Source organism: Triticum aestivum, chromosome 5B (assembly GCF_018294505.1).
Source record: "Triticum aestivum cultivar Chinese Spring chromosome 5B, IWGSC CS RefSeq v2.1, whole genome shotgun sequence".
NCBI lineage: Eukaryota > Viridiplantae > Streptophyta > Magnoliopsida > Poales > Poaceae > Triticum > Triticum aestivum.
The window spans coordinates 257,359,746-257,387,615 of NC_057807.1; positions in this window are offsets into that span (position 1 = coordinate 257,359,746).

Sequence of the window (27,870 nt, forward strand, 5' to 3'; positions counted from 1 at the left end):
CGCTGCAAGATGAACCCGCGATCTTCGGTAGCGGATGCGGGCGCCTCGGCGCCCTTGAACACCACCCTCCAAGCCTCTTCGTACATAGTGTCGAAGAGCCTGCTCAAGGTCTGGTGCTGTGCCGGATCGAACTCCCACAGGTTGAAATCCCGCTGTTGGCACGGGAGGATCCGGCGGATGAGCATGACCTGGACCATGTTGACAAGCTTGAGCTTCTTGTTCACCATGGTTTGGAGACAGGATTGGAGTCCGGTCAGCTCCTCCGAATCGCCCCACAACAGGCCCTTCTCTTTCCAGGAGGTAAGCCGTGTGGGGATGCCAGATCTGAATTCGGGGACCTCTGCCCATTCAGGGTCACGCGGCTGGGTGACATAGAACCACCCCGATTGCCACCCTTTGATGGTTTCCACGAAGGCGCCCTCGAGCCAGGTGACGTTGGGCATCTTGCCCACCATGGCGCCTCCGCACTCCGCTTGGCTACCCCCCACTACCTTCGGCTTGACAATAAAAGTCTTTAGTCATAAGCCTAAGTGGGGCTGGATGCAGAGGAAGGCCTCGCACACGACGATAAACACCGAGATGTTGAGGATGAAATTCGGGGCCAGATCATGGAAATCCAGGCCATAGTAGAACATGAGCCCCCGGACAAAAGGGTGGAGTGGGAAGCCCAGTCCGCAGAGGAAATGGGGAAGGAAAACCACCCTCTCATGGGGCCCGGGGGTGGGGATGAGCTGCCCCTCGTCGTGGAGCCGATGTGCGATATCGCTGGACAAATATCCGGCCTTGCGCAGCTTCTTGATGTGCCCCTCCGTGACGGAGGAGGCCATCCACTTGCCTCCCGCTCCGGACATGGTTGGGGAAGGTTGAGGTGAGATGTGCGGACTTGGGCGCTGGAGCTCGAGTGCGCGGAGATGGATAAGCTAAGGAGGAAGAAGGCGTGGGTAAAAAAGGTGGATCCTTATCCCCTTATATATGGGCGGACGAAACTACGCGTCCCCACCAGCCTGGTAAACTCGCTTATCTCCCAAGCGCCGCAATCAATGGCGCGGTTGGGTTACCCACGTCCGTATTGATGAGAATCCCGGAATAAGGGGACATGATCTCTGCTTCGACAAGACGTGCCAAGGAAACTGCTTCGCTAAACGCGCTGAGGTGGAATAATAAAAACGATTCGAGTACAGGCTTGGCCATGGTGTGACGTCATGCCACGAAATACGTCAGCAGATTGAACTTGTGTAAATATTATTCTCTCTATGGTGGTATGTGGAATTTATTTTGCAGAGTCGGACACTATCCTGGTGTTTGCAGTCTTCTATGAATTATTCGGAGGAGGAACCCGCCTTGCAATGCCGAAGACAATATGCGCGCCGGACTCGTCGTCATTGAAGCCTGGTTCAGGGGCTACTGAGGGAGTCCTGGACTAGGGGGTGTCCGGATAGCCGAACTATCATCATTGGCCGGACTCCAAGACTATCAAGATACAAGATTGAAGACTTCGTCCCGTGTCCGGATGAGACTTTCCTTGGCGTGGAAGGCAAGCTTGGCAATACGGATATGTAGATCTCCTACCATTGTAACCGACTCTGTGTAACCCTAGCCCTCTCCGGTGTCTATATAAACCGGAGGGTTTTAGTCCGTAGGACGAACAACAATCATACCATAGGCTAGCTTCTAGGGTTTAGCCTCCTTGATCTCGTGGTAGATCTACTCTTGTAATACCCATATCATCAATATCAATCAAGCAGGAGTAGGGTTTTACCTCCATCGAGAGGGCCCGAACCTGGGTAAAAACATCGTGTCCCTTGTCTCCTGTTACCATCCGCCTAGACGCACAGTTCGGGACCCCCTACCCGAGATCCGCCGGTTTTGACACCGACAATGCCACTCTCAGAATTAACTACTAAATCTTATTTCAAAACTGCAATACTTGTTAGGGATTGGTGGGATTACCATTTTTGTGGCCGCATGTTTCATCCTCCTTTATTAGCTAGTAATTGATTCCTTTTTTGCCTCTGTTTAAACAGGGATATCTATTCAACTTGTTTCTATTGAGATTTTTTGCTTCGCTACGCGAAACACTTTGCTTGATTTTAGTGCAACTGCACAAAACGAGATTGGATTTCCTATTCGTGTTGGAAGATTCATATTTTATCATTGTGTCTCATGAAAGGTCAGTACAGGCCTTCATCCACATTATTGTGCAGTGTGCTTTGAGATGTTGTGCTACTTGTATTGGTACTGTTTTAAATAAATTTTGAATTGAAGCTATTGTATTGCTGTCTTTTCCCATTAAGTAGTGAACAAAAGTGGGACCAACCCAGACATGATGCTTGTTTCTTTGTTACAACAAACACTTGTTAGGGATCGGCAGGAGTACCATTTCTGTTAGGTATCGACCGGAGTACATGTTTAAGAAATGTATTGTTCAGATAATGTCTCCGTTATTATATATCAGTTATAGACTTACAGTGTTTTACAAATGGTACTATCCTGCTTTGTAGTTCTTTCTACATGTTTAACCAAGGTATTGTTAAGATAATGTCTCTGCTAAAATGAATCAGTCGTATTGTTTTAGGAATGATACTTTTATGCTTTTTCGTTCTTTATACATGTTGAAACAAGGCATTGTTAAGATAATGTCTCAGTTAATATGAATGAATCACACTGATTGAGAATTGCTACTCTCCTACTTTGTTTCCCATTAAGATAAGGTAGATCAGTAGATGTTTTTCTTCTGGGAGTACAAGTCATCAACCGTTATTTCTCAGTAATTTTTTCCCTTATACCTTTTGTTGCTTACAGGGATATCCAAATTAAAGCTCGGTTTTATTTCGACTTCGATTTTAGTTCAACTGCACAAAATGAGCCAATGTGTCCAAGGCAAACTGCTGCATTACTGGGTCCAGTTGGTCGTTCCACTTTGCAGAAAGAAGCAGTCACTGTTGGCGCTACATTACAAAAGGAATGATCGAGAAGCTTTACAGAGTATTAGGCCTTCCACTATGTAGGCCAAAAGAGGTGCCAGTTTCACCTTTTCTTAGTTTGGCACCGAATCCCTCCATTGCTACAGCCGGTGCCATAAATATTAGACACCGGTGACATGACTAGTCTGCAGAGACCATTGGCAATTTAACAACATGTGGAGTGCCCTGGGAAAAAAGTGCCCAAACAAGTACAAGAAGTGACAGGACTCCACGATCATAGGCATTACATATTTTGAATCGGAAAACTTGTCAAAGTTTAATCATTGATATTAGCAAGAAGCGACAGGACTCCACGATCATAAGCATTACATATTTTGAATGGGAAAAGTTTGTCAAAGTTTAATCATTGATGTTAGCAAGAAGACGTTAGTTTAATAAATTGGAATTGGAAAACCTTGTCAAAATTTGCTCATTGATGTTAGCCAGAAGACATGCATTTGATATTTTTGAGTGGGACGCCCTTGCTGTGAGCATCGTTGAGTGTTTTTTCCTATTCCTGTGTTCAGTTTAGAAGTAAATAGTTACTCTGATGAGATATTCCTGTGTTAAGAGTTTGTTCGGAATATTGTCTATGTAATGCTAGGCCTTGTGTTTGATTGCAAAGTTGAGCTCGGAATGTTGTGGCATGCGGCATCACGAGCTGTCCACCGTGCCTCCTGAGAATAATGTTTCGTATTGTTTTGCATGTCGATCTAATGCCAGTGATTTGCTTGTTAAGAAGATCATCCTCTTCTGTTGTTTCCGTGCTTAAGAAGTTCATCGTCTGATGTTTCATTCATAGCCTATACGACAAGTCGGGTAGGTTAGACGTGAAACCAAATGATCTTCCGACCAACTCATGATATTAGGCCGTGATTGGATCGTTGTTTTCCAACCAAAACCGCTTGTAGAACTGACGCCTGTAAATTAAAGCAGATGGTCTAGGGAGAAGGCGCTTGGTTGGTCGATTTGGACTAGTAAAATATCAGAAGTACTTGACACACGATAAAAACATTGAACGACACTCAGACGATTGCTAATCTAGCCGTTAGCTGCTGTTTCAGCCTTGCCCATGGATGGCATGATACGCACGTCGTGCATGTATCGTCTAGTAATGTCGTCCATATAGCAGTGCTCATAAAATATACACTGGTCTCTCAAATTACACGCGTAACCCACCGGTTTTACATACAGACCTCGGGCCCTCGGTTTCATTACGCCTGCATTTTACGCGTTGTTTCCGATGATGAGTAAATTACACTTGTATATTAATACAAGTTTGAAACAAACCAAAGCTCCCAAGCGCGGCCTTACCGTTTCATGCCGTCTCAGTTTCTCAAAGGTGCTCATAGGTGTCCGATGATCCTGGCTTCCTGAATGAGAAGCGGGCGCTGTATTAGACCATCCGTAGGGCCCGCGAGGCCCTCTCCATTGTCCTTCGAGTTTTTGCGCTCGCCGTGGCACCGAGCATTGTTAATATCGTCAACGAACATGAGGATTCAGGAGATGACTTTATTTTGACTGGATGACACTAGGGACCCACTAGGGCCATAGCCGTACGTATGCAAGTGCCTCCTTATTATGTACAACTATATTTTTTTTGCTTTCTCCTAGTTTCCTAACATCACGGTCCCACACCATTGTCAACCTATGTAGTCAATATAAACAAGAGAATTGCACAAGGTGCGGCCGACAGCTGGGACCAAGGAGCTCGAGCAGTATTTGTGTTTTTGAGGCGTGAGCACTATAGAGTTTTTCTTGGCGATGATTTCGTTGTTGTTCAGAGGAGAGCAGGGTATTAATTGGGCGGGCTGTGGCCCGTCTAGCCCAGGCCAGATATCCAGCCCAGATACTAATTTTTTCAAGATGAAAATGGCTAGCCCAGCTATACGTCTTTTTGAGGAATACCCAGGCAAGGTCAACTTGTTATTCTCCGCCCCGTTGGGCTGCAAATCTTTCCTAGGAGGGATGCATTAGGCTTAACAGGAAAATGGGCTTTAAAAAATAATAAATGGGATGTAATTATAAAAACTGGGCAGTAACTATAAAAAAATGCACCAAACACGAAATTAGTTTATAAAATATTATTTATGGATTTTGAAAATCTTAAATTTTCATTGTTGCGCGCGCAATGTTTCGTTGGATTTTTACGTAATACAAATTTATATTTAATGTGACTAGAAATTTCAGGATAAAAATATTTCAGAGCCCATCAAAATGTGGGAAATTTTATTGAATTCTGTCTTGAACGGTTGGTTGAAATTATTAATCATTGTTCTAGCTAGAAAATGGGCTGTACTTTTAACAAACTGTAAATGGGCTGTTGTAAATTCCATTAGAATTCCAAAATGGGCTATACATTCTTACAAAAAGCAAATGGGCTATAAGTTCTCTGCCACACACTTGTGGGCCTACTAAGTGACGCGCCCCCTAAAAAAATAAGTTGACGCGTATGCAAGGCTTTGCCAACTTATTATAGTCAACACACGGTTCTAGCAGCAGTGGACGTTGGATGTCTATCCAACGGATGTCGTGCTTCTTCTTCAATCTCGGATACTCTTAGCTTCGGCCGCCCAAAAAATGATTCCTCCCCCTGACATCTGGGGCGCACCGTATCGGAGGCTGACCTGTGGGCCTACTAAGTTGGAGCGTACCAACGGCTTTGTCAACTTAGTCAATATAAACGATTCTAGCTTCAGTGACCGTACGATGTCCTTCCAACGGCCATAGTGCTTCTTCAACCTCTGGTCTTCCTGGTCCAGCTGCCCAAAGCAGCGCCAGTCGTGCTGCCTGCTCCTGCCTCCCGTGGTCGGCTGTGCTGCCACGGAGGCCTCACCGCCCCCATACTATTCCCACCGCTGGCCAGGCCATCCCTGAAGGAAATATGCCCTAGAGGCAATAATAAAGTTATTATTTATTTCCTCATATCATGATAAATGTTTATTATTCATGCTAGAATTGTATTAACCGGAAACATGATACATGTGTGAATACATAGACAAACCTATAGTCACTAGTATGCCTCTACTTGACTAGCTCATTAATCAAAGATGGTTATGTTTCCTAACCATAGACATGTGTTGTCATTTGATTAATGGGATCACATCATTAGGAGAATGATGTGATTGACATGACCCATTCCGTTAGCCTAGCACTTGATCGTTTAGTATATTGCTATTGCTTTCTTCATGACTTATACATGTTCCTAAAACTATGAGAATTATGCAACTCCCGTTTACCGGAAGAACACTTTGGGTACTACCAAACGTCACAATGTAACTGGGTGATTATAAAGGAGTACTACAGGTGTCTCCGAAGGTACATGTTGAGTTGGCGTATTTCGAGATTAGGTTTTGTCACTCCGATTGTCGGAGAGGTATCTCTGGGCCCTCTCGGTAATGCACATCATTATAAGCCTTGCAAGCAATGTGACCAAATGAGTTGGTTACGGGATGATGCATTACGGAACGAGTAAAGAGACTTGCCGGTAATGAGATTGAACTAGGTATTGGATACCGACGATCAAATCTCGGGCAAGTAACATACCGATGACAAAGGGAACAACGTATGTTGTTATGCGGTTTGACCGATAAAGATCTTCGTAGAATATGTAGGAACCAATATGGGCATCTAGGTTCCGCTATAGGTTATTGACCAAGAATAGTTCTAGGTCATGTCTACATAGTTCTCGAACCCGTAGGGTCCGCACGCTTAACGTTACGATGACAGTTTTATTATGAGTTTATAAGTTTTGATGTACCGAAGTTTGTTCGGAGTTCCGGATGTGATCACGGACATGACGAGGAGTCTCGAAATGGTCGAGACATAAAGATTGATATATTGGAAGCCTATGTTTGGACATCGGAAAGGTTCCGGGTGAAATCGGGATTTTACCGGAACACCGGGGGGTTACCGGAACCCTCCCAGGGGTTAATGGGCCTTAGTGGGCCATGAGGGAGAAGAGGAGGGCCAGCCAGGGCAGGCCGCGTGCCCCCTCCCCCCTAGTCCGAATAGGACAAGGAAGGGGGGGCGGCGCCCCCCTTTCCTCTTTCCCCTCCCCCCTTTCCTTCTCCACCAAGGCAAGAGGGGGGAGTCCTACTCCCGGTGGGAGTAGGACTCCTCCAGGCGCACCCCAAGGGGGCCGGCCGCACCTCCCCCTCCCTCCTTTATATACGGGGGCAGGGGGCACCCCATAACACACAAGTTGATCTATGGATCGTTCCTTAGCCGTCTGCGGTGCCCCCCTCCACCATATTCCACCTCGGTCATATCATCGCGGAGTTTAGGCGAAGCCCTGCGCCGGTAGAACATCATCATCGTCACCACGCCGTCGTGCTGACGGAACTCATCCCCGAAGCTTTGCTGGATCGGAGCCCGGGGATCGTCATCGAGCTGAACGTGTGCTGAACTCGGAGGTGCCGTACGTTCGGTGCTTGGATCGGTCGGATCGTGAAGACGTACGACTACATCAACCGCGTTGTGTTAACACTTCCGTTTGCGGTCTACGAGGGTACGTGGACATCACTCTCCCCTCTCGTTTCTATACCATCACCATGATCTTGCGTGTGCGTAGGAATTTTTTTGAAATTACTACGTTCCCCAACAGTGGTATCAGAGCCAGGTTTATGCATTGATGTTATATGCACGAGTAGAACACAAGTGAGTTGTGGGCGATACAAGTCATACTGCTTACCAGCATGTCATACTTTGGTTCGGCTGTATTGTGAGATGAAGCGGCCCGGACCGACATTACGCGTACGCTTACACGAGACTGGTTTCACCGTTACGAGCACTTGTGCTTAAAGGTGGCTGGCGGGTGTCTGTCTCTCTCACTTTAGCTAAATCAAGTGTGGCTACGCCCGGTCCTTGCGAAGGTTAAAACAGCACTAACTTGACGAACTATCGTTGTGGTTTTGATGCGTAGGTAAGAACGGTTCTTGCTAAGCCCGTAGCAGCCACGTAAAATTTGCAACAACAAAGTAGAGGACGTCTAACTTGTTTTTGCAGGGCATGTTGTGATGTGATATGGTCAAGACGTGATGCTATATTTTATTGTATGAGATGATCATGTTTTGTAACCGAAGTTATCGGCAACTGGCAGGAGCCATATGGTTGTCGCTTTATTGTATGAAATGCAAACGCCCTGTAATTGCTTTACTTTATTACTAAGCGGTAGCGATAGTCGTAGAAGCAATAGATGGCGTAACGACAATGATGCTACGATGGAGATCAAGGTGTCGCGCCGGTGACGACGGTGATCACGACGGTGCTTCAAAGATGGAGATCACAAGCACAAGATGATGATGGCCATATCATATCACTTATATTGATTGCATGTGATGTTTATCTTTTATGCATCTTATCTTGCTTTGATTGACGGTAGCATTCTAAGATGATCTCTCACTAATTATCAAGAAGTGTTCTCCCTGAGTATGCACCGTTGCGAAAGTTCTTCGTGCTGAGACACCACGTGATGATCGGGTGTGATAGGCTCTACGTTCAAATACAACGGGTGCAAAACAGTTGCACACGCGGAATACTTAGGTTAAACTTGACGAGCCTAGCATATACAGATATGGCCTCGGAACACGGGGACCGAAAGGTCGAGCGTGAATCATATAGTAGATATGATCAACATAGTGATGTTCACCATTGAAACTACTCCATCTCACGTGATGATCGGACATGGTTTAGTTGATTTGGATCACGTGATCACTTAGATGACTAGAGAGATGTCTGTCTAAGTGGGAGTTCTTAAGTAATATGATTAATTGAACTTAAATTTATCATGAACTTAGTACCTGATAGTATCTTGCTTGTCTATGTTTGTTGTAGATAGATGGCTCGTGCTGTTGTTCCGTTGAATTTTAATGTGTTCCTTGAGAAAGCAAAGTTGAAAGATGATGGTAGCAATTACACGGACTGGGTCCGTAACCTGAGGATTATCCTCATTGCTGCACAGAAAAGTTACATCCTGGAAGCACCTCTGGGTGCCAGGCCTGCTGCTGATGCAACTGACGACGTTAAGAACGTCTGGCAGAGCAAAGCTGATGACTACTTGATAGTTCAGTGTGCCATGCTTTACGGCTTAGAACCGGGTCTTCAACGACGTTTTGAATGTCATGGAGCATATGAGATGTTCCAGGAGTTGAAGTTAATATTTCAAGCAAATGCCCGGATTGAGAGATATGAAGTCTCCAATAAGTTCTATAGCTGCAAGATGGAGGAGAATAGTTCTGTCAGTGAACATATACTCAAAATGTCTGGGTATAATAATCACTTGATTCAACTGGGAGTTAATCTTCCTGATGATAGTGTCATTGACAGAATTCTTCAATCACTGCCACCAAGCTACAAGAGCTTCGTGATGAACTATAATATGCAAGGGATGAACAAGACTATTCCCGAGCTCTTCGCAATGCTAAAAGCCGCGGAGGTAGAAATCAAGAAGGAGCATCAAGTGTTGATGGTTAACAAAACCACCAGTTTCAAGAAAAAGGGCCAAGGGAAGAAGAAGGGGAACTTCAAGAAAAACAGCAAACATGTTGCTGCTCAAGAGAAGAAACCCAAGTCTGGACCAAAGCCTGAAACTGAGTGCTTCTACTGCAAGCAGACTGAACACTGGAAGCGGAACTGCCCCAAGTATTTGGCGGATAAGAAGGATGGCAAAGTAAACAAAGGTATATGTGATATACATGTTATTGATGTGTACCTTACTAATGCTCGCAGTAGTACCTGGGTATTTGATACTGGTTCTGTTGCTAATATTTGCAACTCGAAACAGGGACTACGAATTAAGCGAAGATTGGCTAAGGACGAGGTGACGATGCGCGTGGGAAATGGTTCCAAAGTCGATGTGATCGCGGTCAGCACGCTACCTCTACATCTACCATCGGGATTAGTTTTAGACCTGAATAATTGTTATTTGGTGCCAGCGTTAAGCATGAACATTATATCTGGATCTTGTTTGATGCGAGACGGTTATTCATTTAAATCAGAGAATAATGGTTGTTCTATTTATATGAGTAATATCTTTTATGGTCATGCACCCTTGAAGAGTGGTCTATTTTTATTGAATCTCGATAGTAGTAATACACATATTCATAGTGTTGAAACCAAAAGATGCAGAGTTGATAACGATAGTGCAACTTATTTGTGGCACTGCCGTTTAGGTCATATCAGTGTAAAGCGCATGAAGAAACTCCATACTGATGGGCTTTTGGAATCACTTGATTATGAATCACTTGGTACTTGTGAACCGTGCCTCATGGGCAAGATGACTAAAACGCCATTCTCCGGAACTATGGAGCGAGCAACTGATTTGTTGGAAATCATACATACTGATGTTTGTGGTCCCATGAATGTTGAGGCTTGCGGCGGGTATCATTATTTTCTCACCTTCACAGATGATTTGAGCAGATATGGGTATATCTACTTGATGAAACACAAGTCTGAAACATTTGAAAAGTTCAAAGAATTTCAAAGTGAAGTGGAAAATCATCGTAACAAGAAAATAAAATTTCTACGATCTGATCGCGGAGGAGAATATTTGAGTTACGAGTTTGGTCTACACTTAAAACAATGCGGAATAGTTTCGCAACTTACGCCACCCAGAACACCACAACGAAATGGTGTGTCCGAACATCGTAATCGTACTTTACTAGATATGGTGCGATCTATGATGTCTCTTACTGATTTACCGCTATCGTTTTGGGGTTATGCTTTAGAGACGGCCGCATTCACGTTAAATAGGGCACCATCAAAATCCGTTGAGACGACGCCTTATGAACTGTGGTTTGGCAAGAAACCAAAGTTGTTGTTTCTTAAAGTTTGGGGCTGCGATGCTTATGTGAAGAAACTTCAACCAGATAAGCTCGAACCCAAATCGGAGAAATGTGTCTTCATAGGACACCCAAAAGAGACTATTGGGTACACCTTCTATCACAGATTTGAGGGCAAGATTTTCATTGCTAAAATCGGATCCTTTCTAGAGAAGGAGTTTCTCTCGAAAGAAGTGAGTGGGAGGAAAGTAGAACTTGATGAGATAACTGTATCTACTCCCTTATTGGAAAGTAGTTCATCACAAGAACCGATTCCTGTGACAACTACACCAATTACTGAGGAAGCTAATGATATTGATCATGAAACTTCAGATCAAGTTTCTACTGAACCTTGTAGGTCTACCAGAGTAAGATCTGCACCAGAGTGGTATGGTAATCCAATTCTGGAGGTCATGTTGCTTGACCATGATGAACCTACGAACTATGAGGAAGCGATGATGAGCCCAGATTCCGCAAAATGGCTAGAGGCCATGAAATCTGAGATGGGATCCATGTATGAAAACAAAGTATGGACTTTGGTTGACTTGCCCAATGATCGGCAAGCAATTGAGAATAAATGGATCTTTAAGAAGAAGACTGACGCTGATGGTAATGTAACTGTCTATAAAGCTTGACTTGTTGCGAAAGGATTTTCGACAAGTTCAAGGAGTTGACTACGATGAGACTTTCTCACCCGTAGCGATGCTTAAGTCTGTCCGAATCATGTTAGCTATTGCTGCATTTCATGATTATGAAATTTGGCAAATGGATGTCAAAACTGCATTCTTGAATGGATTTCTGGAAGAAGAGTTGTATATGATGCAGCCAGAAGGTTTTGTTGATCCAAAAGGTGCTAACAAAGTGTGCAAGCTCCAGCGTTCCATTTATGGACTGGTGCAAGCATCTCGGAGTTGGAATAAACGCTTTGATAGTGTGATCAAAGCATATGGTTTTATACAGACTTTTGGAGAAGCCTGTATTTACAAGAAAGTGAATGGGAGCTCTGTAGCATTTCTGATATTATCTGTAGATGACATATTATTAATTGGAAATGATATAGAATTTCTGGATAGCATAAAGGGATACTTGAATAAAAGTTTTTCAATGAAAGACCTCGGTGAAGCTGCTTACATATTGGGCATCAAGATCTATAGAGATAGATCAAGACGCTTAATAGGACTTTCACAAAGCACATACCTTGATAAAATTTTGAAAAGGTTCAAAATGGATCAGGCAAAGAAAGGGTTCTTGCCCGTACTACAAGGTGTGAAGTTGAGTCAAACTCAATGCCCGACCACAGCAGAAGATAGAGAGAAAATGAAAGATGTTCCCTATGCTTCAGCCATAGGCTCTATCATGTATGCAATGTTGTGTACCAGACCTGACGTATGCTTAGCAATAAGCTTGGCAGGAATGTACCAAAGTAATCCAGGAGTGGATCACTGGACAGCGGTCAAGAACATCCTGAAATACCTGAAAAGGACTAAGGATATGTTTCTCGTATATGGAGGTGACAAAGAGCTAGTCGTAAATGGTTACGTCGATGCAAGCTTTAACACTGATCCAGATGATTCTAAATCGCAAACCGAATACGTGTTTTTATTAAACGATGGAGCTGTAAGTTGGTGCAGTTCTAAACAAAGCGTCATGGCGGGATCTACATGTGAAGCGGAGTACATAGCTGCTTCGGAAGCAGCAAATGAAGGAGTCTGGATGAAGGAGTTCATTTCTGATCTAGGTGTCATACCTAGTGCATCGGGACCAATGAAAATCTTCTGTGACAATACTGGTGCAATTGCCTTGGCAAACGAATCCAGATTTCACAAGAGGACCAAGCACATCAAGAGACGCTTCAATTCCATTCGGGACCAAGTCCAAGTGGGAGACATAGAGATTTGCAAGATACATACGGATCTGAATGTTGCAGACCCGTTGACTAAGCCACTCTCACGAGCAAAACATGATCAGCACCAAGACTCCATGGGTGTTAGAATCATTACTATGTAATCTAGATTATTGACTCTAGTGCAAGTGGGAGACTGAAGGAAATATGCCCTAGAGGCAATAATAAAGTTATTATTTATTTCCTCATATCATGATAAATTTTTATTATTCATGCTAGAATTGTATTAACCGGAAACATGATACATGTGTGAATACATAGACAAACATATAGTCACTAGTATGCCTCTACTTGACTAGCTCATTAATCAAAGATGGTTATGTTTCCTAACCATATACATGTGTTGTCATTTGATTAATGGGATCACTAGGAGAATGATGTGATTGACATGACCCATTCCGTTAGCCTAACACTTGATCGTTTAGTATATTGCTATTGCTTTCTTCATGACTTATACATGTTCCTGTAACTATGAGAATTATGCAACTCCCGTTTACCGGAAGAACACTTTGGGTACTACCAAACGTCACAACGTAACTGGGTGATTATAAAGGAGTACTACAGGTGTCTCCGTAGGTACATGTTGAGTTGGCGTATTTCGAGATTAGGTTTTGTCACTCCGATTGTCGGAGAGGTATCTCTGGGCCCTCTCGGTAATGCACATCATTATAAGCCTTGCAAGCAATGTGACCAAATGAGTTGGTTACGGGATGATGCATTACGGAACGAGTAAAGAGACTTGCCGGTAACGAGATTGAACTAGGTATTGGATACCGACGGTCAAATCTCGGGCAAGTAACATACCGATGACAAAGGGAACAACGTATGTTGTTATGCGGTTTGACCGTTAAAGATCTTCATAGAATATGTAGGAACCAATATGGGCATCCAGGTTCCGCTATTGGTTATTGACCAAGAATAGTTCTAGGTCATGTCTACATAGTTCTCGAACCCGTAGAGTCCGCACGCTTAACGTTATGATGACAGTTTTATTATGAGTTTATAAGTTTTGATGTACCGAAGTTTGTTCGGAGTTCCGGATGTGATAACGGACATGATGAGGAGTCTCGAAATGGTCGAGACATGAAGATTGATATATTGGAAGCCTATGTTTGGACATCGGAAAGGTTCCGGGTGAAATCGGGATTTTACCGGAACACCGGGGGGTTACCGGAACCCTCCCGGGGGTTAATGGTCCTTAGTGGGCCATGAGGGAGAAGAGGAGGACCGCGCGCCCCCTCCCCCCTAGTACGAATAGGACAAGGAAGGGGGGGCGGCGCCCCCCTTTCCTCTTTCCCCTCCCCCCTTTCCTTCTCCACCAAGGCAAGAGGGGGGAGTCCTACTCCCGGTGGGAGTAGGACTCCTCCAGGCGCACCCCAAGGGGGCCAGCCGCACCTCCCCCTCCCTCCTTTATATACGGGGGCAGGGGGGCACCCCATAACACACAAGTTGATCTACGGATCGTTCCTTAGCCGTGTGCGGTGCCCCCCTCCACCATATTCCACCTCGGTCATATCGTCGCGGAGTTTAGGCGAAGCCCTGCGCCGGTAGAACATCATCACCGTCACCACACCGTCGTGCTGACGGAACTCATCCCCGAAGCTTTGCTAGATCAGAGCCCGGGGATCGTCATAGAGCTGAACGTGTGGTGAACTCGGAGGTGCCGTACGTTCGGTGCTTGGATCGGTCGGATCGTGAAGACGTATGACTACATCAACCGTGTTGTGTTAACGCTTCCGTTTGCGGTCTACGAGGGTACGTGGACATCACTCTCCCCTCTCATTGCTATACCATCACCATGATCTTGCATGTGCGTAGGAATTTTTTTGAAATTACTACGTTCCCCAACAATCCCTCCACTCACCCAGACCCCCTGTTATTCTGCGGCGACGGCAACCTCACAGCGGAGCCGAACCAGTGAACCCTCGTACTCCTCTCCGCGCGGGCTTCCACTGCTGCGTCTTCCCCGTCTCCGTGTCATCCCCTTCCTAGGCATCGCCGTCATCTAGACCACCGCCCTGGTGCTCTTGGCGTGGCGTGGTCAACGTGGTCAACGACCGACTTCCATCGGAAGAGTACTGTACATGGAGAGGCTGACAGCTGGGTCCAAGCGGCCACAAGGAAGTGCCTCCTTATTACGTGCAAAATAATTATTCCTCCACCTGACAGCAGGGACCCACCGGACGGGCCCCCTTATTTCGCGAAAAAAAACGTTTCCCCCCTAACTGCTCGGACCCACTGGACGGGCCAGTGTATTTCGCGAAAAAACGCCCCCCCTGTTGTCAGCTCGGACCCACCGGAAGTGCCTCCTTATTACGCACAAAAAAATGAATACTCCCCCTGCTAGCTGGGACCCACCATGGTGGGAGGCTGACTTGTGGGCCCACTAAGTTGACTGGGACAGGGGCCTTTGTCAACTTTAGTCAATATGAACAATTCTAGCTCCAGTGATCATACGATGTCCATCCAACGGCCGTAGTGCTTCTTCAACCTCTGGTCTTCTTGCTCCAGCCGCCCAAACCAGTGCCGGTCGTGCCTCGTGCTCCTGCCTCCCATGGTCGGCTGCGATGCGGCGGAGGCCTCACCGCCCCCTACTACTCCCACCGCTGGCCAGGCCATCCCTCTACTCACCCACACCCCCTGTTATTTTGCGGCGACGGCAGCCTCACAACGCAGCGAACCAGTGAACCCTCGTACTCCTCTACGCGTGGGCATCCACTACCGCGTCTTCCCTGGCTCCGCGTCATCCCCTTCCTAGGCCTCGCTGTCGTCCACCGCCCTGGTGCTCTCGGCGCGGCGTGGTCAACATGGTCAAGGAACGGCTTCCATCGGACGTGGACTGTACGTGGAGAGGCTGACAACTGGGTCCACGGCCGCAGCAAGGAAGTGCCTCCTTATTACGTGCAAAATAATTATTCCTCCACCTCACTGCTGGGACCCACCAGCTACACCTTCGCACGCAAGGAAGTGCGTCCGGGCAAAAACAAAACAAAACGATTCGCCCCCCTGACTGCTGGGACCCACCAGCTACATCTTCGCATGCAAGGAAGTGCCTGACAGTCGGGACCCACCTGGCGAAGCGTACGTAGCGTTGTCATTCTGGTCGCGAACGTGTACGTACATATATACTGGTGGATGTAGAGGCGCGCACGTGTCGTAGTAGAGGCGGCCAGGGTGCAAGAAAGAAAATACGGCCACGTATGTGTACATACGGGCGGGGTCTCGAATGCCTACTCGCGCATACGTACGGCGAGGGCTTGTTGACATGGCTGGGTCGGAACGGACAAACAATGTCGTCGTTGTGTTCATGGGGAGGCAACGGAATGCGTCATGTCCATGGGGAGGCAACGGAATGCGTCGTGTTCATCGGGAGGCAATGGAACGCGTGCGAGCCAACCGGCTGGGTCGGAACGAAATGCGTGGTCGTGTTCATCGGGAGGGCTTGGATGGAACAGGCGATGGAAACGAGGCCTGGCGTACCGCAGAACAGAGGAAATAGACTTCCTACGGTCGAAACGGGGGTCCTGTTGATCGGGAGGGGTGTGGCATACCGCAAAACGGACGAAACGGACCTCCTGCGGTTGAAACGGGGGTCCAGTTCATCGGGAGGGGTGTGGCATACCGCAAAACGGGACTCCACGGGATACTGTTCATCTCCACCGTCGACACCCTCCAGCCTCCACGAGCTATTGTTCATCCACCGTCGACCTCCTCCAGCCTCCTCCTGCGACTGTTCATCCACGGGCTCCTGTTCATCCAGCCTCCACCGCGCGCTACTCCACCGGCTACTGTTCAACCAGCCCTCTCCACGGGCTCCTATTCAACCACCCCTCCATGGGCTACTATTCATCTAGCCCTCCACCGTCTACTGTTCATCCTGCCCTTCATGGGGTGGTCATGTTCATCCAGCCCTCCACGAGGTACTGTTCATCCAGCCCCAACCGGCTCGATCGATCGGGGTCCTGTTCATCCAGAGGCAACACCACGGGGTCCTGTTCATCCACCCCCACCGGGAACTGTTCATCCAACCCCCCCCCCGCAATGCTCACTGTTCATCCAGAGGCAGCATCGATCGGCTTCAGTTAGCAGCAGTAGCGAAGGAATCGCTCGATCGGGTTCAGTTAACAGCCATTGATCGATCGCTCGGGTTCAGTAACGCGTAGCCTGCAGTGCAATTGCTCGGGTTCAGTTAGAGCCTAACGCCTTGCTCGGGTTCAGTTAGAGCCAACGCCTCGCACACATGCGCGTACGTGTACGAGAGAAACGCGCATCGCTCGGCCCCCGACCTCCCACCGTAACCGGGAACTCCCCAAAGTTTTCCTCGCCCTCGCTTCTACCATAGTTTTTTCCATCATGGACGGCTCAAAGAATGTCATGCAGCTGCGTCTCCGGCCCGCCCAGGACAAAAATCCCATTTTCCGTCATGATTTTTTGTCATAGAAGTAGGAGCCCACCACATCTATGATGATACCGGGTTTTGTCACAATTATTGTCATAGAAGTGTCATATGTATGACAGAAAAAAATTCCGTTCAGCCCAAAATGTCACGGATGTGTCTTTTTTTTGTAGTGTAACATAGTTCCAAGACAAGATTCAACTCAGAGAAAAGGATGTGTGCAAAAGATTCGGCGTCACTGGGTGACGAAGCGGTTTAACTACAAGATGGTTCACCCCCGGTATGCCAAGAACTTTGCTTTCCACCCCCCATGGCATACTTCTAAGAGTCCCTACAGCAAGCCACGTACTTCTGAGGAGAATATAACATAGTTCCAGGTGAGGAAGTTTTCTTTCAAGAGAGTCCCTATAGCAAGTCACGTACTTCTGAATCTCCTCGGTTCTGGACTCGGAAACAGGCAACATATTATTCACGCATCATATATGACAGCCTGAAGATTTTTCCTCACGAGTTTCTTGATCTTGTTGCGATGAAAAGCCTCGGCTGCTTCACACAAGTTCTGCAGGATATCGAAGACTTTGGGCTCTCACATGTCTTTGCATACCATCATCCATGGAACAGGGAGGTTATCCTTCAGTTTTATGCTATGTTGTATATCTCCGGTGATGAAACTAACACGACAAAGTGGATTATGGAATGGATGACTGAAGGCAAACAAATCAAATGCTCTTCCATGGACTTTGTCTCTCATTTTCATTTCCCTTGATTTGAATATGGCACGACTGAAATTCGACTTCATAACATTGATGCTATCTCTAATGAAGATTTCTGATGCACAATGGATGAAGATAAGATTCGTGATTACCATGGTACTCCTCTGCTTGAACATTTGACATTCGATAATCAGACTCTTTATCATATTCTCACTTATACCCTTTGTCCTCTAGTTGGAATGAATACTGACAATGCTATCTCTGATGTTCTTCGGAACACTATCCATGCCATCTCTCAAGGTTCATATTTGATGTTGAGGACATGTTCCTGCGCATACTGATGGATTCTGCTCAATGTCCGAAAACAATCAAAGTATATGCGCCTTGGATTCAGTAAGTGATTGACTATGCAATGAAGACCGAATATCTTGCCAAAGTCAGTCACAAAAGCTTCATTCCTCCTGTGCGTGATACGCTAAAAGTTATGGAAGATTTCTCTTCGGGAAAAGCTCCAGTGTCCAGTCCTGATTATCATACTACTTACAATGGACCAAAGCTCCCCAAGCGTGATCGACTGCCGAACACTCAACCTCCTTCACATCTTGAAGTGAGAATGTGCACTCAACAGCTGCTTTTGAAGCATATGGCCGAAGACCATCAAGAGAAAGAGCACCTGGCTGCCGGACTTAATGCTATTCACAACTGAACAAAAGTTGTGCACATGATCACCGTAGAAAACAAGAAGCATTTATGGAAATTGCTTCGGAAATTTTTCTCCAAGAAGCAACTCAGTCAAGCTCACCTTCAAGAACTCTACAAGTACATTGATCAAGGATTCACTGCTAAAGATTTTCAAGATCGCATCACTCCTCCTCTGCCAGCTCGTGAACCAACAACGAATTTACTTCGAATTCAGCTGCGCAACTTACTTGACAAATTAGAAGCCACATCGCCAACTAAAAACATGCTGGAGAAAATCCTCTGTCTCACAAGCCTCGTGAAGTTGATCCCAATGTGCCTTCCTCTTCTCAGCACCAAGCCAGTCTTGAAGGTTCTGCTGCTGCTGAAGATAAAGATGTTCCAGCCACTTTCGAATCAGAAACTTCTTCGGGCAGTTCCTCGGGCGATGCTTCAAAGTGAATCATATTCACATTCTAGCACTCGTGTTTTTCGTCACCTTTTTGACACTAGTTGACAATAAGGGGGAGAATAACATCGAGAGTTTTGATAGATTTGTTGTACTGGATTTGGTCTTGGTCTTTGTGTTTAATTGTTTTATCTCTGGAGACATTTTATGTCAGTTTGTGTGCTCTGTTGTAAAACTTCTGATATGGGCCGTAAAATTAATAACCCCACCAACTACACTATTCTCTCTCTCGAAGCCTTTGTTTTGCAGGTGGAATTATTATCATAAGTCATGAATGATTGCACTATATTCTCGTTGGATTATCTATCATCAGTGCGAATCATTACCTCATTTGATTGAAAATCCTCCACATACTCAAATGAATTGCAAGGAACCTCATTGTATATCAATTGACCCTGCATACATTTAGGGGGGAGTATATTTCATCATCGAGTCAAGTAACGCATGTTCACTCTTGTTTATTCTACTTCTCATTTTCTATCTTCACTTTGATGATTATCTGTTTTGTCAACAACCGTCCAAAAAGGGGGAGATTGTTGGTGCAATAATAGACCCCTTATGTTTTTTGAGTTTGTTGACATAAACAGTATGGGACATATGTGTTTGCTAGTGCACACAGAGTAACGGGTCCCTGAAGTATCGAGGAGTTTGATGCAAACGACGAAGATAATCTCCCTGCGCAGCAGTGAAGGTTATCACCGAAGATAAAGCTAACAAGAGTGACCCCTAAAAATTGCCGAAGTTTAAGAAATTGGTTCGGTGCATGTTCGAAGGAAATGACTGCGCTCGAGGAAGAATGAAGACGAAGTGAAGTAGTAGCATTTATTTTGTTGTTCTTTGCTTTCATTGAGTCATAGGACCACCGCACTATTAAGAGGGGTGTAGCATTCGAAGCTTTGATTCTCTGATGATAAACCCAAATCCTATGAAAGCTGTGAGAGAAATCTCTTTGTGCTCCGAGCAAATACTTGCCAGCGAGAGACTGTGATCTTCTTCGCTGCGAGAGATTTGCCTCGGGCCGAGGAGTTAGCATTACTTGTTCCTCAAGTAATGTTACCGTTGCTCCAAAATCCGACCATTGTGAACGTGTCGGTTGGCCATTGGCTGGACCTCGTGTCCAAAATGGTCATTTCCCATCTGGGAAGGCTACGGCTATAAATAGCCACCCCGCACCAGCTTTGTCCGGTGGCTGCACCATTTGATTCTGAGAAGATTGTTGAGCAACCCATTCTTTGAGAGATTTGAGTTCAAAATCCACCGAGAGAAAAAACCCTAGAGCCGAAGAATTAGATAGTGGTTCAGCACACTGGAATCTAAGTTTAGTACGCTCCATCTATTACTCTTGAGAGCTGCAAACTCTCTAGACGGTTAGGTGGCAATTTCTTTAGAGACCAAGAGTAATTGTGGTTCTCGAAGAAGAAGTCTGTAAAGGTTAGGACATCGCCTTCAAGTATCTACCACAAGTGATCGGCATCGGTTGACGAATCGATTGTCGAGGAGAATAGACTAAAGAGAGTTTATCTTCCGTGTTAAATCACAGCCCCTCCAACCAGACATAGTCCTTGTGCAGAAGGAAGAACTGGTCGAACGAATACCTTGTCGCCATCGAGCATCTTCGGTTACCTTTGTTACTCATGTTTACTTTCGATGCATTCCATTCATGTAATTTACTTTGATGCATGCTTTAGTTTTCCTTCGGCACTCTGTTGTAGTTCTTCGCAGTTTACTTCTCACTTATTCTGCTGCTGGGTTCTGAGAGATTTAAGTTTTCCGAAGAAAATTTAGAACTCCCATTCACCCCCCCACCTCTAGTAGATATTCTTCGTTCCTACAAGAAGAAGTCAGGCTTAATTTTAAAGCCACTACTATCTTCTTCTTTAAACAGATCTTTATAGAAATCACTAGCTACATTAAGCATGTCTTTAATATCAGATACAGGGCCATTGGGGCCATCTAGTGAGTGAATGAGGGTTTTTCTCCTCCTCTGGTTAGCCACTGCATGAAAGTAAGCAGTGTTCCTATCCCCCTCTGTAATATCTTTATCTCTAGATCTCTGCTTAGCTTTAGTATCTTCCTGGAGCCGGATTTTTTGAAGCTCTAAATGAATGAATTTCATTCTATCAAACTCTGCCTCAGAAAGATCAGAGGATTCAGATATAATATCTAGTGAGTCAAACTCTTCAAGGAGGATTTTCTTATATCTTCTGAGGTTAGCCTCCTCATTAGAGCTCCACCCTTTTGTAACTCTCCTTAGGCATCTAATTTTAATCTACCAATTTTCTATGGTAGATGTGGCCTTATTAGGTTCTGACCAGATCGTATGGACCAAATCAGAGAAATCTGCCCTAAGGAGCCACCATTTTCCATTTTAAAACTACCTTTTGTAGGTTGGACATCCATCCAGAGTCCCATAGGAGTGGGGTGTGGTCACTCCCACATCTAGGGAGAGCTTTACAAGATGCTAGAGGGAATATGTTGTCCATGTCAGTATTACAGAAAAGTTTGCCAATAGTGGACATGAGGATATCAACTTGGTTGTTAGCCCAAGTGAACTTTCTACTAGAAATCTTAATTTCTAAGAGACCCCAGATCTCAATCCAAGCATTAAAGTTATCACTCCATCTATTGTTGATAACCCCATTGCTCTTTTCTTTGGCATTTCTAACCAAATTAAAATCCCCTCCTATAAGAGTAGGTGTAACAATGTCTACAAACAAGGAATGAAGTTCAGATATAAAAGCCCCTTTTCCCTCTTCATAGGGGGAGCCATAGACAGTAATGACTCTAAATATGTTACCATTGTTTTTCTGTCTCAACTCACAACTAACAGAGAATTCTAAGTGAGACAAAGAAATAACTTCAAAACTATCCTGGTCCACCCCCATCAGGATGCCTCCAGCAGTCCCTATAGATGGGAGGTGGTGCCAAGCAAAATCTCTATTTCCAACTAATGATTTTAAGTATGAGGGAGAGAACTCCTCTTTCTTGGTTTCCTGAAATCCTAATATAGTGGCATGGGTCTTAGCAATGTTATCTATGATAAGAGGTTTTCTCCCTGCAGCTGAGATGCCTCTAACATTCCAAAAAAGAGCATTCATTTTAACAACCCTGTCCTGGGGTGCTTGCCCCATCTATTCTTACAGGCCAAGGACCAAAGGCCCTCATTAGGACTAGAGGGTGGATTAGCACTAATTTCAGGGTCATCTACTGTTTTTATCTAGCCCAAACTCATGACCCTCAGTCATGTCTGGAGCTTTATGTCTGGTCTTAGCAGAGGGACTAGAGGGACTAGTATCCCTTTTACTACTCAGATCAACCTCTACACCAATGTCAGCAGCTACAACAAGGAATGAAGAATTATTGAACAGATTACAAGAGGTGTGGTTCTTACCTTGTGCTTTTTGAACTTCCAAGTTTTTGACTTCCTTGAACTGTTGTGCTTTTTCCATGATGGTCCTTTTGTCGCCAACAATTCTTGAGCTCATTCTTGCAGCTTGCATAGGGCCCCATTTCTTGCTGTCATTGGCAGTCTTTAGGGCAGGGAAGTTGGAGTCATATTGCTCATTATGAGTCAGTTGCTATGATTCAGCATCACTGTCCTGATCACCTAGATCCTTGAAAGTGCGTTATATCGACTAGAGGGGAGTGAATAGGCGATTTTTACAAATTCGTCACCGAGGAAATTCAAAGTGAGGAATTTCCTAAGCAACGAACTACTAGCAGCGGAATAAGTAATCAGGTACATGCATAACAAAGCAGTAGCATAGACATCATGATGAAATGAAACATACAGAGCACAGGTAGCATGAAAAACAGTATAAGCAGGCTGAAGACAAAGTGACTGAAGAATTAGAATTGAGGAAATTGAGAAAGTCTTCAGTCAAAATCTTCAAACAGTAACAATCAAGTTCATCAACACATGAATGAGGAAATGAAAGGGTTGAGGAAATAGAACCGGTAGCTTGGTGAAGACGATGATTTGGTAGACCAGTTCCAACTGTTGTGACAGTTGTACGTCTGGTTGGAGCGGCTAGGTATTTAAACCTGAGGACACACAGTCCTCTCTGTATTCTCCTTGAGCTAAAGTCACACAAACCTTGCCCAATCACTCGTGGTAAGTCTTCAGGTGACTTCCAAACCTTCACAGACTCGGTCACTCGGCGATCCACAATTCCTCTTGAACGCTCTAGACCATGACACCTAACCGTCTGGAGTATGCAAAGTCATCAAAGGTAACAAGCATCGGTTCCACATAGGAAAAATCTCTTCATTGATGCTCAGTCACTTTGGGTTTTAGGTGATGGGGTTTGGGGTTTTTCCTCACTGATGATTTTCGCTCAAAGTCCTTGGAGGATGGGATGCTCTCAATGACAAGTGTCCGTTTCTCTCGGAGCAGCCAACCAACTATTGGTTGTAGGGGGAAGCTATTTATAGCCTAGGAGCAGCCCGACATGATAAGGCATAAATGCCCTTCAATGATATGACTGTTAGGTGGGTAGGATATTTTGGGACAGCTGGCGCGTAGCACATCAACAGTCGAAACTTTGAGCTCTCAGATTCCTTAGGGCTATCATGTTCCTCACTTGTAGGCAATCCACACTGGCGAATTCCTAACTCCTTAGTCAGAACAAATTCCTCAGAGAATAGAAGATCTTCGTCTCTGTCACCGAAGAAATTGACTGAACTGTATGAGATTTCCAATGGCTTCACTCGAAAGGATTGGGTAGGTGTAGGATTTTGAGATGAGCATCACTTGGAAAGTGTTTCGTTAGTTTTACCTCGACCCCCTTTAACAGTACGGTGTTTCCTATGACTCAAGAAAGAGAAAATGAAACTAAGGAAACAAAAGTCTTCATGCTTCATAGTCCTCGTATTAATATCAAAGTCTTCAAGGTCACACCAATTTCCTCAATATCAAAGTCTTCAACAAAAACCAAAGTCTTCAATTGAAGACATTCATTTTTAGGGGTCGGCTTTCATCATAATATCAAACTCCTTATTGACTTATAGAACCTGTGTACACTCACAAACACATTAGTCCCTTAACCTATAAGTCTTCAATACACCAAAATCACTAAGGGGCACTAGATGCACTTACAATCTCCCCCTTTTGGTGATTGATGACAAATAGTTTAAGTTTTCAACGGGGATAATCATATGAAGTGTAAATATTAATATTGAGGAATTTGATTGCAAGATATAGAAGAACTCCCCCTAAAGATGTGCGTATTTCAGGAATTTGCTTTGAATAGCAAATGCACATTGTAGAGTAATATCATGGAGATCCCCCCTTTGCACATTGTAGAATAGCAAATATTAATATTCATACACGCCTTTGACATATAATATGAGGAATTTGAAATGCATGATGAAATATGGTGTCTGACGAAATTCAGCATGCGTGAATTAAGGTACTTGAGGAAATAAGCATGCAGAAGGCAGTTCAAAGAGTCAGTGCACCATAGGACTTAAGTTTACAACTCATCAGAGCAAACACCTTAGAAGAGCAAGAGTTGTAACTTAACAAAGAATGCCCATATATAGGACCCGCTTGAAGACTAACTCAAATTTCTCCCCTTTTGTCATCGAATGACCAAAAGGGACAAAAAAATGAGGACTAACGCCCATGAAGAATATCATCATGATGCCGATGGAGGAACGCCAGCGTTGTTGGGGTCATACGTTGAGGTAGGGCCTGCCGCAGTGTCGTTCACGTCTTCAGCTTCATCTGTATTGTGAGATGAAGAATATGAACTTGTAACTAATTGAGGAACTTTGACCTTCTTGAATTTCTTCGAAGGAGGCTGAGACCAGTCAAATTCCTGTTGAAATTCCATCTTCTTGAGATCTTCGGCATTGTAAAGATGATATGGAATAGCCCAAGTGCGGTCGAAGACTTCATGCAGGTAGTAGTGATTCTTCTTCACGGAGTTTTCCATGACAATCATGTTCTGAAGAATTGAGCCAATTTGACGCTTGACCCACTTGTTATTGCGATCGACCTTCTGATGAAGACTTAGAAGAAGCTCACGATCGGTCATCACTCGTGGAGCAGTGGCTTGAGGAATTTGCTTTGAAGCTTTTGCGGCAGAGTCTTGGGTTGCAGTCATCATTGGTGGAATAAGATGCAGCTTTGCGGAACTGACCATCCAATGGATGAGTGCCTTCATCAATAACAGCAGCTTTGCCTTTCTCATCAGTTGAGGAAATGGTCCACTTGAGGACTTCAATAGGAGGCAAATAGCTAAGATGATTCTGATAATCTGCCTTGTAATGAATTGAAGACCTTGATCTGATGAATTTCATGATACAAGGAGCATAAGGCTTCAACTCAAAAGGTGACAGAGCAGCATTAGCCAAAGTCCTCATGAAGAAATCATGGTAGTTGATGGGAATGCCATGCATAATGTTGAACAACAGATTCTTCATGATGCCTACAACCTCTTCTTCTTCAGAGTTGTGGCCCTTGATTGGGCTGAGGGTTTTGGTCAGAATGCGGTAGATTGTCCTTGGCACATATAGCAATTCCTTCACAAGAAATGTGGTTATTGGAGCTTGGCCTAGCTTCAAAGGTGTCGTGGTTTTGTCATGGCAGATGTCCTAGTGTGAGGACTTAGTCATGAGGCCAACGCATCTATGTGGTAGCTTGAGAGGGGTTGGTCAGAATCGAGACACGCGAGGTTTTACCCAGGTTCGGCCCCTCACGGTGGAGGTAAAAGCCTACATCCTACTTCATTGAAATTCATCATGGTGATGCTCACGATTACAAGGGTGCTCTTTTGCTACTTCTATCTCGAGAGCTATTGACCTTTTTCTCTTGGGGTGCCCATCCCTTCATTATATAAGTTGGAGGGGCGGGTTATATGTGGAGTCCTAGTAGGATTAGGACTATTCTATTACAAGTGGAATCCTAGTCTTGCTTCCTTTGTAAGAGAATATTCCTTATGCCTTTCCTCTTAAGCCGGCCTACCATAACATGAGCCGCTCTTTCAGGGCCTTGGGCCTTGTCATCTATCTGACCCGTCGTCAGGGTCATCAGTGAGTCACTAGACCAGTGAGTCGTCAGTCTTCGGGCGGGTTATCGATGAAGCGCCAAGTCTTGCTGGGTCATATATTCGGCCGGGTCATACCGCTGGTTATATCCCCGACATTAGCCCCAGTTTAATTTGGATTTATCCATGTAAAGCTGATCATCCTTAAGTCCTTGTCTTATCCTTATTCTGGAAAGTCCGGGTCAATAGGCCAGCTTCATGGTGAATTTGCTTGTAGAAAAAATATTATAAAAAATCCATTTGAGTCGGCCTCCAATGCTCTGACTTAATAAAAATATTGGACTTAAGATGTCCTTATGGAGCTGAACTAGCTTTTGAATACTCCGGCTTGAAGATGCTAGAGCTTGTCAAGTTGTGATCCTCGAAATTGTCGGGTTATGACTGATAAAGTCGGGTCATGATTGTTGCTGACACCAGGTCATGTAATTGACCTTCCTGATTTATCCAGGCCAAAACTAAAAATATGATACCTAGTTTGTTCAAAAACTGAGAACTTGAAGATGTTCCTCCCTGATATGCATATCACCTATAGCCCCCAAGTCTTAAGAAGAGAACGTAGTGATATCTTAAGACTTGTTTTAAAATGCTGCAGCTTTAGAGAAATCCGGGTTGTTCATGTAAGCCGCCAAGCATAAACTGAATATTCTGTACTTTCTCATGTGTAGCCCCCAAGTGCCGGGTCATTATGCAATAATGAGCAGGGACTTTGTAGATTTGATTATGTAAACTTGAATAGCAATGTGTAGCCCCGAAGGGCCGGCTCAGTAAGATAATACTGAGCTGGGACTTTACATGTACTTCATTGAAAATAATATCATATGATGTAGCCCCAAGTTTCGGGTTACCTTTGACAGGAGCAATTAGTAGCCCCCAAGGGCTGGCTCATCACAATGTGATGGGTCGGGTATTAAATAAGGCAAGTTAAAAATGACCTTGCACTAGCCCCCAAGTGCCATGGTGCATGCTTGCAGCGACATGGGACTTGCATACTTGATGTAATCTTGATTTGAATAATGTAGCCCCCAAGTGCCATGGTGCATGCTTGCAGCGACATGGGACTTGCATACTTGATGTAATCTTGATTTGAATAATGTAGCCCCCAAGTGCCGGGTCGTATGCCTGCAGCGACTTGGGACTATTCTTTCCATTGTAAAATAAATCATATCCACTGCCCGGATGATGTTGCTGAATGCCTTGCATATCAATATTGAATCATGTTCTCTGTTGTGAACTAGTATTCTTGGATGAAGAAATAATAGCCATTGCTCTAAAACAGCTTTGAAAACCTCAATCATAATACTAGTTATTGATAACCATAATAAAAATCCAGGCATGTTGCCTATTTAAAGATTTGAATAATATAACCCGGTATGAAAACCTCAATCACAAGATCTTGTCTATTGACAAGTAAATCCAGAGTTAAATACTTAGTGGCTCTTGGCCGATGGCGACTTAATGCGCATTCATTGTAATCCGGGATTTTTGTAACCCGACGGCTTATAGCCTTTGTAAAAATCAAGAACTGATAATCCTTTTGAAACACCAATTTTAACCTTTGACGATGGGCTTGCATTTAATCATTTATGTAAGCCATAGCTCTGCATATCCTGCACAAAATTTAAACAACATATGCCCTGGCGACTCAATGTCAAAAGTCAGGGCGGGTACAACCCAAACATAATATAGCCTTATGCAATTATGGAAAAGACTAGAATTGAGGCCATCGAAGCCAAAATATACTGGCGATTTAAAGTCAAAAGCCAGGGAGGGTTATCAAACCTCGCATATTCATATAACCAGGAAAACATACCTGTAGAATTGACTTATACTGCCGGCTTACATCGCCATATCCAGTGAAGGTGACAACCCAAAGATT